The sequence below is a fragment of the Ipomoea nil genome, unplaced genomic scaffold, assembly GCF_001879475.1.
Source record: "Ipomoea nil cultivar Tokyo-kokei standard unplaced genomic scaffold, Asagao_1.1 scaffold1900, whole genome shotgun sequence".
Taxonomy (NCBI): domain Eukaryota; kingdom Viridiplantae; phylum Streptophyta; class Magnoliopsida; order Solanales; family Convolvulaceae; genus Ipomoea; species Ipomoea nil.
This window is the reverse complement of record NW_017618328.1, coordinates 1,344,029-1,359,278: the sequence shown is the minus strand read 5'-3', so window position 1 is coordinate 1,359,278 and position 15,250 is coordinate 1,344,029.

Sequence of the window (15,250 nt, the reverse complement as noted above, 5' to 3'; positions counted from 1 at the left end):
ACATGGGACGACGGCCGGTCAGCGAATAATGCTGGTAACCCACCAATAAATGTGAAATATATATACAAAATCATTTGCGAAACGGAATACATATATATAAGTCTAAAACCAAGAGTAATAGTCAACACAAGACTCAAACACTCTCAACAAGAACACGGGAACACATCCCAAGACTACAAAGAACAACAACGACTCACAAGAAGTCTCAAGGTATAATCTATCATCACACAATAGATGAATACCCGACATGCATAACTCAAAGGAATAAGGACACACCAAACGGCAACACATGCCTTTGTGACTACACACGTCACAAGAAGAGAACTCACAACAACGGCTACACAAGCCCTCGTGACATCACCCATCACGAGTTGATATGCCTTCCTTATGCCCGGTTCCAACCTTATGGCTACCCCCAACCTTATAACTAGTTCCAACCGTTACCTCCAGGACCCCTGTACTTCTTAGTCCAACCTTTTCCCTCCTGGGACCGTCGTCCCCCACCAACAAACCACCAACAAAACCACCAATTTCATAGTACACGAGGGTACCGTTCACACACACGGCGACACACGCCTCGGCGACACACGCCTTTCCCAATACACGTGAACCTGACACAGAGGTCACAACTCCATAATCACATCATGGCCACCACAAGGACCACTGCAATACCTTGGTGACTAGTGTCTCATACCACTAATCGTGCAATCCAGTTAAAGCGACACACACATCACACCACAACAGGAATCAATCAACGGATCACAACGAAGATATGAAACCGTACTCAATCAAGGAATGGATCACAGTCTAACAACAACAACGATGAATAACACAAGTTATCATCAACCCATAAGAAGGTACAAACAACACACACGCTAGCATTTTAATACCGAAATAGCATGCTTATCAAACGGGTAAACCAAACGTAGTTCCGAGGAACACACAAGACTCATCACGGTTCAACGAAACACAATGTTGAACACTAAGCACGATTCAAGACACCAAGACCTACATGGATTCCTACCATATAGTTCTAGACATACGAAACATCAAGAAGAAGCTCAAATAGTTCCACAAAAGAACATCGGGAAGTCAAAAGACCAAATACCGAGTCAAAAGAATCACGGGGAACAAATCCCCACCAATCACCAAAGTGTACCCCGCTGGTGGACCCACGGGTAGGCCCCTACCCACGGTTTCGCGCGCGGGTACATACCCACGAGACCCTTGTACCCCGCGGGTAGGCGGCGGGTAGACCCCCTGCCCGCCGTTCCGCCCGCGGGTACGTAACCCTGTACAAAATAATCCCTTCGGGGATTTTCATCTCCAAACTCAAATTCAAGTCCAGAACATGTCAAATCTCACCAAATACAACAAAATGACTTGAATCAAAGGAATAGCCAAGCAATGGCATAAAAGAACCCTAAACACAAGCTCTCGATATGCATTTTCACAAGACAATGCATAAACACTCACATTTCATAGCAAAACACATGTAGAATCCAAGAAATATTCATATAGGTAAGCAAAATAGATTTTGTAGAGCATGGGTTACCTCTTGTAGACAAAAACCTTCTCTTAACACCCCACCAAGCTCCTAACAAAGCTCACCTTCCAAACCCACTTCAAGAACACACCAAAAGATCATAAAGATTTTATCTTTAAGAAAAGACACCTAAGAAAACACTAAAAACACAAGATGGACATGGATCTTACCCTCCTAGATGCCCAAATGTATGAAAGGTAGAATCTTGGACACAACTCTTGAAGTCTTGGCAAAGCTTCAACTTGGCTTGGAAGAAAAGCTATCTACCTTTTTAGAGAGAAGGTGGAGCTAGAATTTGGAAAGTGTAAGGAGAGAAATGAGGGTGTTCTTACTAGGTTAGCTTACAATACTAACACAAGGTGGAAAGTCAAGAATACCCTTACTAACATGAAGAGGTGTAAGGGAACAATGAAACTCCCTACAAATCTCAAGGTACAACTTTGACTTTGGGGTTGACTAGTCAATTACTAGTCCCCGACTATTGAATTTTCTAGAATTTAAGGAATTAAATTACCAATTGAAATAGGATTAATTATTTAATTAATCCCTTAATAGAATTTGGATTTCGGGGTGTCACAGTGGCCATGGGCGTGGCTTCACTCGTGGCCACCAGGCAGTGTGCACTGCCTGGTTGCCACGGTTGATTCTGTGCACTGTGTTCGTCTTCTACGCAATTCTTCACCCTCAAAACCTTTGAATTATCATTTGTGGTCTTCATCAAAGTTGTAGCCCTTCAAGATAGTTTTCCAATGACATAAAAATCACTTGATTTGAACATTTCTACGCAGAGATATGGCCAAATATCCAAACAATTGACGATTTGTGCGGGAATTTCAACTTCTTGCTCTTTGCTCCCCTTTTGCCTTTGCTTGTCCAAATGACCAAGACCACTAAACACACCATAATTTAGCTCTCTAAGAGATGTTGCCACATCTTCATAGATTCTCATTGGCTTCCATTGACTCTAAATGCATCCGAAATGCCTCAAAAATCATTCAATTCATCTAAATCATCAAGAATTACACATAAACACACAAATGAATCAAATGAGGGACACTTTGGGCAAAAATATAACAAATAAAAAGGAAAATAAGCTTAAATGCAAGGTGAAAACATGAACATTTTGACACTTATTAACTCCCCCACACTTAAACCTTTGTTTGTCCTCAAGCAAATACAAGGGCTAAATCACCAATATAGCACTGAAGTTGATCATACTCCCACTTTGCACAACTTAAGAAACCACAATCCAACTCGACAAAATACAACTTGTTTCAATAATCATCTTAGCATTTCCACACAAGTTCTATTCTCAAGCCAATAACCAAGCACCAAAATTATTATATAACGTGAGGATCAATTGTGGCACAAATACTAAGTTGAGATTATGCAAAACTTGGCTTTGAATGAGATTCCATAGGCTTGCCCTCCATACTCCCACTAGTTCAACTCTAAGATTGAATGCTAAGATCAAGTACGACTTTTATTAGGCTTGTAGGGGCTAAGGGTGAATGGTTGACAAAGAAGAGGTAAGGAAATCAAACAAAGGAGAGAACTTCACACTTATTCACAATTGAGATTGGAAGAGATATGACATCAAAGAACTAAGGAGCAACTAACAACTAAACACAAAGCAACACTTTAAGGTAGTGGAGGTTGAGTACAACTTTCAAAGCAAACTATCAAACTTTTATTCAACTTCTTATTTTTCATTTCCTTTTCCCTTTTCACCTTTTTCATGACTTTTTTTTCAATTTTCTCATCATTTTTTTCAATTTTTTTTTTTAAAATTAACAAACCAACTTTTTCAATGAATCAAGACCTCTACACTTAGATAATATTATAGAGAGGGTTGCTAACAAAACAAGCTTCTAAAAGATAAAGAATCACTTCGATGAAAAAGAACAAGTGCTATATTCTCTCAAGGGTGGAGGGAAACATTTTGGCTAAGGTTTAAGGGTTAAATGATAAGGGTTAACACAAGAAAAAACAAACACAAAGGGGATTAAGTGCTTAGCACTTATTGGACAAACACAAAAGGCTCAACGGGGACAACTAGGGGTAAACATATGTGTACAAGGGTCGGCTTAAAGGCTTGGGCTAAACAAAAATGGCCTAAATCATTTCAAAACATTAAAATCTTAGATTTCACCTGGGGAGTAATGAGGGTTCTAGCAAAACAACCATTACCGGAATCTCACATAAGCCTTCACTAGCAATGCACAACACACAAGATCAAGAATTTATTCAATTATTAAGTGGTTAACCGGACCATTGGCAAGAGAATAGATCAATCATGTGTTACACCTTGACTCATCAATCACAAGTTGCGTTGTAACAAGTTCCACCAAGTGAAACCACAAACCAACAAAGGGGAGTAATCACAACTACAAAAGGCTACAAGGTGAAATCCTAAATGATTTTAGCAAAAAGGGAAATTTCAACCACTACCTTTAGAGAAGGCTAAATGCAAGGAGAAACAAACTAAAGAAAACTAAATGCTAAAATGAACAATTTTCTTTCAAGACTCAAGAGCATGGATAAGCAAAAATAAAGCCCAAAGTGAACCACTCCCCCACACTTGGACAAAAACATTGTCCCCGATGTTAGAGAAGTTAGTAACAATAACCAAAATGACAAGGAAAGTAACACCATGAAACAAAAGTATTCACAAAAATGACAAAAATCCATCCTTCTAGCATGCTCAATTCACAAAAATAGTCCAAACGCAATGATAAAGAGGATGGAAATTAGAGTGCAACTTTCCTTGAAAATGATCCTCGGGGAGGAGGAGGAGGATGTAGGGGGGGGGGGGGGGGGCTTGAAAATTACTTGAGCACAAATTATCATAGAATGAAAATATCACCAAAGGAGAACAATGATTAACCAAAGAAAGGATAACATGATTATGTTTTAAAAAAATATCAAAAGGCAATATAAGTAAAACATATACTGAAAACTTGGGTTGCCTCCCAAGAAGCGCTATTTTTAATGTCGTTGATGGATATATTATACCCACGACCTGACCTAGGGTAGCAACACGGACCCGGAGCACCTTGGTGGAGCCCAAGAGCAACACGGACCCGGGGCACCACGGAGGTGCCCAAGAGCAACACGGACCCGGGGCACCACGGAGGTGCCCAAGAGCAACGCAGACCCGCAGCACCATGGAGGTGCCCCGACCCGAGCTGACCTACGTGGAGCTCGGGTCGGGGAACTCGGTCCTACCCGAGCTCGGGACCTGACCCGACCCGGTCCACCCGGGCCCGGTCAAAGTTGAGATCTAACCACCCCCCGATTTAGGGGGAGGCGGTTGGGGGGTTAGCTTGTATAAAACCCCCCTCCTTGTCCTAACAAAGGGCGATTCATTCTATATTCTACACTTATTACACACTTTGTCCTATCGGATCTTTGAAATAGCCAAATACTACGGCAATTAATATAATATACGGTCCCCAGCGACCTTTACGACATCGTTCTATATTATTTGTTTATTATTCTTATTATATTCTTATCCGGATTTATTGATTCGGGTCCACCCCGGGTTAATTAAATCCATCAGTCGTATGCCCGATGTTACCTCAATCCTTCAAGGAGGGTTAAATAACTTTGGCCGCCAAACATTGTGCCTTGAAGATGACCTTGATTTCTTTCTTTCACCTTGGATTGCTAAGGCGTGTTTAGAGAGCTCCAATTGTGCACTTTGATCATCATCGGAGGGTTTACCTCATTTGCTTGAAGTCATCTTTCCAAATCCCATGACTTTCAACTTTTTCTTCGTATGCTTAGTTGATTTAGAAAGTGTGTCATCTCTCATTTCATGTACTTCATCAATGCCAAACAAGTTCGACAAAGTGCCCTCAATAATTGATTCCTCACTTGCATCTACCCTTAATCACTCTCCCGCACTTGGATGATCCTTAGCCTTATGAAAGATGTTGAATTCAATCTTTTCATCCGCAACCTCAATCATCAAGGTACCCTTTTTAACGTCAATAACTGCACCTGTTGTAGCAAGAAAAGGTCTACCAAGTATGATTGGAATATTTTCATCTTGCTCAATATCAAGCACTACAAAGTCCGTGAGAATAAAGTATTTATCAATCTTCACAGGTATATCCTCCAAAATTCCCACGGGATGCTTTACTGAACGGTCTGCTAACTGAATTGTCATTGTAGTGCTCTTAGGATCCCCAAGTTGTAACTTTTTGCACAAGGAGAATGGAATAAGGCTCACACTTGCACCCAAGTCACACAACGCTTCACTCACCATTGTACCACCTATCACACATGGGATAGAAAATCTACCCGAATCTTTCAACTTTGGTGGGAGCTTACTTTGAATAATTACACTTATTCCTCACTCATGGCCACGGTGACTTGTTCCTCAAATTTCCTTTTGTTGGATAGAACATCCTTCAAGAACTTTGCATATGAAGGAATTTGAGTCAAAGCATCAAGCAAAGGGATGGAGATATTCAATTGCTTGACCAAATTGAAGAATTTCATTTTTCTCTCATCCATATTCACTTTTCTTAAGCGTTGTGGAAACGGCAATGGAGGAATATATTTCTCAACCACTTTGTTTTTACCTTCACCACCTTTTTGGAATCCATTACCATCAAAATCTTGATTCTCCATAAGCTTATCTTCATTAGGCTCTTTGTCTTGCAACACTTCGTCAAGTCTTTTTTCAACTACTAATGATGGATCTTGAAGTTGTTTCCGACTTCTAGTAGTGATAACATTGACTTATTCCCTAGGATTTTCAGAATATGCCGGAAACTTGCCAATAGCCTTGTTGCTTGATTGTGAGGCTTGGTTTGCAATTTGATTTTCAAGCATATAATATATCTTGTTATGAGCAGCCACTTGATCAACTTTGACATTCAAATTTTGAATAACTTGAAACAAATCTTCCAAACTTCGCCTCTTTGGTGCCTCAACTGTGGGTGCTGGTGGATGGGATTGATTTCCATGATATCCAAATTGACTAGGCCCTCTTTGATGACCTTGATAACTTGCTTGACCATGATATCCTTGATTTGGTCTCAACTGTTGCTGAGTCCCTTGATAATTCCCCTTGTAACCGTGTTGACTTTGGAACTTGAGAAGTGACCCTCTAGCAACACTCGTAGGATTAGCAGCCCCTGATGGGTTGCTCCAAGAAAAACCAGGATGAGTATTGCCATGATTTTGATGTTGGAACCCTCTTTGATTTTTCCCCGAAGATCTCCCATAACCAATATGATCAACATGCTCCATAATCATACCATGTGAACCCTGTGAGCGTTGTGAACTGGTCTCAAGAATATAACAATCAACTGAAGCATGACCACCACCACATATCTCACAACAAATAGAAGAAGCATAAATGGGATAAGGGGGTACCGATGATGGTGTAGAGGTAGAAACTGGCACATGAGTAGGAACCGGATGAATATTGACTACCAGTGGTTGAGTCTGATTTTGAGCAAGCTTCTGAACCATGTGCACCACAGAATCTAACTTAGCCGCCAAGGCAGAACTTTGATCAATCTCATATATCCCAGCTCCTAGCTAATGATTAGACCTCTCACTGTACCAAAAAGCACTATTGGAGCAAATCTTGTCAAGCAAATTTTTGGCATCCTCGGGCTCTAGCTCCATTAAAGCACCATGTGAAGAAGAATCCACAATGACCTTGGAGTTATCAGAAAGACCCTCATAGAAAGAAACAATCAAATCTCCACTAGACATATTAGGATAAGGGCATTGTCTTTGTAGATCTTTATACCTCTTCCATGCTTCATACAAAGACTCAGAAGGCATTTGTCTAAACGTTTGGATTTATTTCTTCAACCTTGAAGCTTTTGAAGGTGGATAAAACTCTCTCATGAATTCATGGTGAAGTTGATCCCATGTTTGGAAATGATCGGCATGACGAGTATCAAGCCACACTTGTGCATCATCTCTAAGGGAGAATGTGAATAACCTCAATCTAATGGCATCAACTGAAACCCCATTAATCTTCAAAGTCTTGCAAACCCTTAGAAATTGCCTCATGTGACTGATCTTCACTCTTTGAGCCTCCAAATTGATTATTAGAAATCAAGGAAATCATTGCCGGCTTTATTACAAAGTTGTTCGCCTCTACTCCCGGGTAGTATATACTATCCTCTTCATCAATATCCCCGCAACATAATCAAGAAATCTCCTCCTTTGTTGGGGACCTCTAGGTTGTGGCATTGGAGCTCGGGGACTTGAGGTTGTGGTGGTGGTCCCGATGGATAATAGTATCTGTAGTGATAAGGAGGAGGAGGTGGATATGGATAATGGTATGGCGGTGGAGCATGAGGATGATTCCTTAACTAGAATACCCCTCTAAAATTAGGTATCTGACTATCAAAATTTTCAATTTTGGTGTAGGACTATTCAACTGTTTCATTATTTGGTTGCTTGCACAATTTTTTGTCAACTTATGTTCGCAAAAATGCACAAAACAGTTTTTTGGAACTTTGTTTTTTACATTTCGGCTTGGCTGGCTTTATTTTTACATTTCAATACCTATTTTTCGGCTTAGGTTGGATGACAATTTAAACGAGGTGCCAAATGTAGAAAAAATTGAATACTCTTGCATCAAAATTGAAAATTTTGATAGTCATAGAACTAATTTAATTTGGATGGGGTATTATAGTCGGGTACCTATAATGGAAAAAACTATAATGGAAAAAACTATAATGAAAATGAGTATTTTAAATTATGATTAGAAGTACAGAGTAATAGTAAAAAGTAATATTATCAAAGATAGTTATGAGGGAAAATAAAAATCAGATTCTGATGATCATTGATGAGTCGATAAAAATTACTATATTTATTAATTAGATAATAGTCAAAATAGTCACCCAACTATCTCATAATTCTCAATTTGATCCTCAACTACCAATTTATCCAAAATGGTCCCTCAATTATTCAAAAATTTACTCAGTTTAGTCCTCCATATGAGATTGAGGAATAAATTAAAAAGAGTAAAATTTTGCATAATTAGGGAATATTTTGTGTAAATTAATAATCGATGACGAATTTAAAAATTATGACATAGGCCTTGTTTGGTAAATGGCGAGTCCACCAAAATTTGTTTGGTAACTCAACACGGTTTTGAGTAGTTTTTTTTTTTTTTTTTTTTTTTTTTTTAACTTTTTTTACTTTTTGTATATATCTTTTTTTTTTTCACTTTTTTTCCATCAATTCAATCCTCTATTCCAAGCGACTTCTTAAAATTTATGAAAAAATCATGACTCCAGATAGTTTTAGGTTCCTTTTTCCATGTCGATCCGATGTTCAATTCCCTTTTTCCCTTTACCTTTCCCTTTCCCTTCCACTTATGATGTGGGATCAATCCCATCACTATTTTTTTTCTTTTGTATTATTATATTGTTGTTGTCTTCGTCATATTATTATTATTATTAATATGAATTTCTTTATACCTGGTAACCGTTAATTGTAAACATTTAATCTTACCAAATATCTCTTTGTAAACCATTAATACAATCCAGTGGTCAAAACTATTAATGTTATCCGCTAACCGTTGATTGCAAACCACTTTATTAAATTTGATATAGACAGTGATAAAAACGACTCCATATTATATAATGGTCATTCCAATTTTATTTCGTTTTTTTTTTTTTCCTAACAGGTATAATGAGCATACAGCGTCCATGGATAACTTTTGTTGCTAAGCATATATAGATGACCTAATACATGCGGCTTCATTCTACATACATTATTCTTTCAAACCGAAGTAAAGTCTGGTAAATTCAAAACCAACAACTCCACTCCTCTCCCTACACTTCAATTTTCCTTTTTCTTTTACCGTCTTCTGGCGAGTAAACCCTCAAGTGCTCCCCCACTTTCATGATGATATTTGTGTTGTTCATCACATACATAAGAGAAACGCGGTTACATATTACGACAACTATGGGAGTACGCGGCGGCTTAGGTAATAACTGTTGGATACAAGCCAGTTTTGTCCATGAATTTTCCACCCCAAATTCTCTCATCTTCCAAACACTCACCTTGTCTCTCTGAAACCAAGACGCCAGGAGAAACCCCCTTGACTCACATAAGGAAATGTTTCCGCTCCTTTCGGGCTTCGGCACGGACAGAATGGCGGCGGAATTTGTTGTCAGATTGAAAGAGACAATTTTCGAATCCCAACTGTCACAAGCCACCATTGTGCTGCTTGACCAGTTTAGCGTCCCATTGATGTGGACCAGACTATCTCACAGATAAAAATTTGTGGGAAGGTCTCACACAAGTGTGTCATTGATAAGGACGGTTTTTACACATCCATCAAGTGTCAAATCACAGTATAAAGTTTAGATATCGTTCCATTGGAGATGTGTGACACTCCGGAAAATTATCATTTAAACGGAATTAATTTTTTAATTAATTCTAAGGTTGCCTTACATATTCCTTCCTAATTTCCTTATTAAATAGTTGGAGGACCTAAATTGATTAAATTCCTTAGAGAATTGCATTAGTCAAGGGTAAGTCCTAAGGTTGGCTAGTGTTTTTACTTAGTCTTTCCTTATCTTTATCTAAGTTTTGTTGTCTTGTTTGGGTTTTTTGTTGTGTTTAATTTGGGAAGATCTTGAAGAAGAAGGCCTCCAAAAGGAAGACTAGGAGTTGGTGAAAGTGTTCCTAAGCTTAAGAGGTAACCCATTTTCTAAAAAACCTATTTTATACTTGTTATTGATGATTTCTTGATGATCTATTGATGTTCTTGATGTTATTGAGTAGATTTGTGCACAATCTTGTGTTTATGCATGTTAGAGCTTGTGATTAGGGTTCATAAATGCTATTCTTGAGCTATTCTTTTTGTTCAAGTTTCCTTGTTGATTGATGTGAGATTTTGGGTGTTTTGGACTTGAACTTGGACTCCATTGCAATTTTCCTCGAAGGGAAATCTTTCTTGGTTCGTGTGTACCAGCGGGTACACCACCCGCCGGTCCACCCGCTGGTACCGGGTTGTGCATGGAGGGTGGTTGACCCTCCACTGTTCCGCCCACTGGTACGTGAGGTTTTGGCCTCCGTTTTGTTGAACCGTTGTGCAATTGTGTGTCTTCTCTTATGTTTCGTACGTCTAAAACGATGTCCTAAGTTTTCACGATAGGATTTATGACTCCTGAATCATGTTTGAGGTCCAACTTTGTGATTTGTTGGATTAATGTGAAGTCATTGATCTTCGCTTGAACCGTTATGTTTATCCTATTGATTTGTATACTAGTTGCGATGTTGTTGGTACTAGTATGTGTTGTTCATTCGTTCTCAATGAAGATTGGTAACTTGTATTCACCAATCATTGTAATCTTTGGATTGAAGTCTATCGTTATTGTGCCATTGTCTTGAAATGTTCCTTTCATGTCTATTCTTGAAATCCTTTAATTGAATCTCTTGTTGTAAGCTTGTAAAAATGTTGTACTCTATTGATTATTCTTGATTGGGCTATTGTTGAGCCTCAAGTATCTATGTCGATGACTATGTGTTATGATTGAAAGCTGGCAGTGAGCTTTGCTCAATGAAAGGGGTTATTATATATCATGATCATGATCATTATGAAAAATTAGGCGGTAAAGCAGGCGGGGAGCAATGGCTCCAGGAGAAATAAGATCGGTGGTTGTACAGGGTGGTCTAGAGGTACAGGTTGGAACTGAAATAAAGATGGAGCGGTGTAAAAGTTGGAATTTGGTATAAGGTTGGAACTTGGAAACAGTCATTGATTGCGATCCTTGACTTTCATTTGCTTATGAACTTGTATTGATGTTATCATTCATGTTATGATGTTACCTTTGATTGATATTGATTATCATATGTTGTTGATTATCATATCCTATTGTCATTATCATTGTTTATCATATGTAACATTTTCCATTATGTCACCATTAAGTGGTACAAGTTAATAGGCCATTTATGACCATTATGTCGTGGTTTGAAACATAAGTAATGGTTTCTGTTACTTAACCTATAATGATGGCGCATAGGTTATATATATATGTATGGTCCCCCACTGCTCCTGGGATTTGCGATACACACCATCTAGTTCAACAGGAGACCAAGTGGTAGACAAAACACCAAAATTCCTTACAAATCTTCAAGCAATACAACAAAAATTTACAACTATGGGGGGAGATGCTCGATCATATGCTTCCACTATCAAGGTTAGATTACATGTATTGAATTGTTGATTTCTAACATTTGGTATCAGAGCTTGTTTAATCTCTGCCTAGTTGATAAATTTGCATATGATATATATTTTGAATTATATTATATATTATGCAGTATAAGTTTTATTGATGTTTTTTTTTCCTGGAGAATATGTTTGCAGTATGAATATCAGTTGCTATGATATTTCTGATTTACAAAAATTATTTTGAATAAAAAAAAAAAGTAAAAATCCAACCTGTTGCATGTTTTCACTGGAGAATTATTTTCCTAACTTTCTGTCTTCGTTTCCGGCCACTTACCGACGATTGCGTATGAGTTTCGGACGGTCTCCAGTTCACCCTTTTCTCCGATGACTGCTATTAGGCGTCAGAGAAATGACAACTACGGTGATGATGAAATGATTGCCATAAGGCTCGTCGTCGTCGTTGGGTTTTTCGACTTGAGGCAGGAGGCCGTAGCTTAGGTAGCTGGGTTCCAGGTGGTAGTTGCGAGCGGTAATGTTCCTTCTCCGTCAGATCCGGCCAGTTTTGTTTTCTTCCTCTCCATCTGGCGATGTTTCTTTCTGTCTCCTTCGACGCCACTAGTTGATGTTGTCGCTATCCGTGATTGTACTCCGGCGAAGGGGGGCAGTGGCGAGGAAGGTCATCGTTCACGTCTTGGCGCTGTGACACAGATCGGAGAACATACAGATCGTCTATGTTTCTAGTGGCATTAAGGTATGCATCCCTGAAGGCTCTTGGTTTCGATGGTTGGCTGGCTGACGACGTCAAAGGGCCGCTGGTTTTGTGTCAATTAAGATTTGGCTCATGCGGGAATTTTTTTTAATAAGTTTTGCCTGGTCGAGGTGTTACCGTATATTCCTGACGGCAGAGCATGTCAGCACTGCCGCCCATTATGATCAGTGTCTAGTGGTGTGAATGGCAGGCGGTGGGGACTGTTTTTGCGCTGTTCAGTGCTGAGAACTTTCCCCTAGCCATTTCCGTTTGACGAATGCCGGTGGTGGTGTCGTTGGCCGTCCCAATTGGCATCCTGGGCCGTAGCACCGTCGAAGTGGTGATTTTGTCGTTCGCTTACGGTAATCCAGCGGCGCCGAGCCATTGTCTGAGAAGAAGGGTTTGTGATTTCGTTGTCCATAAGCATCATCATTGAGGGTTGCCCATATGTCTTTGTTGGAGTGGCTGTCCATCGGTGTCAGCATGAAGTTTGGTTAGATACTAGTCTTTTGCCGTCATTTTCGACGTGCAGCAGACGGGTTGAGAAGCTCTGGAGGAAGGCGATACAGTCGTTGCGCTATTACCACTACTGGAAATTATGGAATTTCCGACCACCTGAAAGTGATCTTAAATCAAGTCGAAAGCCTTGTTCTGACCACTTTTGGTATCCGGAAAAATCTTTGTTGCTATTTTCGACCACTTTTTTTTCTACTTGATTTAAGATAACTTTGATGTGGTCGAAAATTTCATAATTTCCAGCAGTGTACTACTCCATTAATGATCTTCAATATTACGCTTTTCGCACTTCCTCATAGAATTGGTACTTCAATTGATTACCATTATTATTGTTTATTTTGGAGCCATTATTCCGGAAATCCCGTCCTTGCGTTTCTTGTCCTTAATTAAAGGGTGTAGTTTTTCAAATTGGTTAGGATTGTATTGCTTCCTGGTATTTGCAGTATGTTTTAGAAAATTATCATGATTGTGCTAATTTCTTTAATTATGGTAATAAAAATTTCCGTCTGAACCTTTTATTTTTTAATATGCCATTATGCGTATTTGTTACACGGCTTAAGTTTTAAGTATTAAAATTTCCCTAAAAATGTTTTAATGGCTTGCGGTTTCAGCAATTGCTTTTTCATTTTAAATCACCTAATTGTTATACGGTAAAATTGTAAAATATGTCCCTCTATAATATGTCAATTATCAATGTCACCTCTGAATTATGAGTGGTGTAAATGTTGCCCCTCAACTATCAAAATGGTGCACATATAGCCCCTCCCGTAACGGATATGTGGTTCCTCACCGCTGTCTATCACTGGTACTTCGAACTAGGGAGGGAAAAAACAACTAAATTACATATTTACTCTGACTTAACGGTGTCGTACACTAACGGGGTATCACATGTCCGTTACGGGAGGGGCTATATGTGCACCGTTTTGATAATTGAGGATCAACATTTACACCACTCATAATTCAGGGGTGACATTGATAATTGGCATATTATAGAGGGGCATTTTTTACAATTTTCCCTTGTTATAATATAATATTATGTGATTATTCTGGCTTTCATTACAATTATAGAATTTTGCAATTTGTCATGATTTGATAATATTTTTAATTATGGAGTGTGATTTTGAATCACAGTTTCGAAAAAACATATGATTATAACAATTGAATATTATTTTATTATTGTCATAATAATTTAGATTATGATTTTAAGAATCATATTTTGAAATTCATTTGAATTTGCTTGTCCACAACTTTTATGGTAATAATGATGATATTATGTAATATTTAATAATAATGATGATTATCAATATTATAATTAAATCTTGTTCGGTTACAATTAAGAAAATTGATTATTCTGTTATTACTATTAAGTAAAAATTATATATTAGAATTATTATAGTATAACAATAATTGGTTTTTGAACCGATGGATCAATGTTTTGTGCCGTTACTATCATCATTTGTTTCAGATTTTGATAGTGTGATTTGAAATCTTAATTTTGAAACCATTTCATTTTTTATCGAAACCATATGTGTAAATAATGATAATACTTTGTAACATTTTATAGTTATTGCTATTAAATGTCAGGGGTTACGATTGAGGAAATTGATTGTTCTGTTATTACTCTCACGTAATTATTATTACAAAAACAACGGTTATCAGTTTTGAACTGAGGAATCAATATGTCGTAACATTGTTATCATTATTTGTGATGCCCACTTTGATTGAGTATGAATATTTGATTTTATATTCATATTTTTGGGTTTGTTTTATGCATATAATTAAATTAAGTGCATAATATTATGGTTTTAAATTATGCAATTTAGTTTTTTGAGAATTTAATTTGTAAATGCCAACATATCATATGATTTTGATATGGTTAGAACTTATAATTTTAAACTAGTTCTCATAAAGTTTACTATATGCATTGAATCATTTTTGCATTTGGCCTACAAGTTAAATCTTTTCAATAATTGAAAAGTATATGGTTATTATAAGTTATTATTCAAATTTTTCCTTAAAGTTTTGGATTTATGTTGTTATTTGAATTTGAATAATAATTTTATAGCTCATTTTAATTAGACAAATCATGTTATATTCTTACAACACTCTTGTAGCGTTATCCACTCAATATTATTACTCAATTATCTCTTGATCTTTGCCTATTTTACCCCTGTAATTTATACAAATTTATTGATTCGTACCGGGGTGAATTTGTTTCATCATGATGAATGAAATCATATAAGGAAGTTAATTCATAAAATTCATAAGG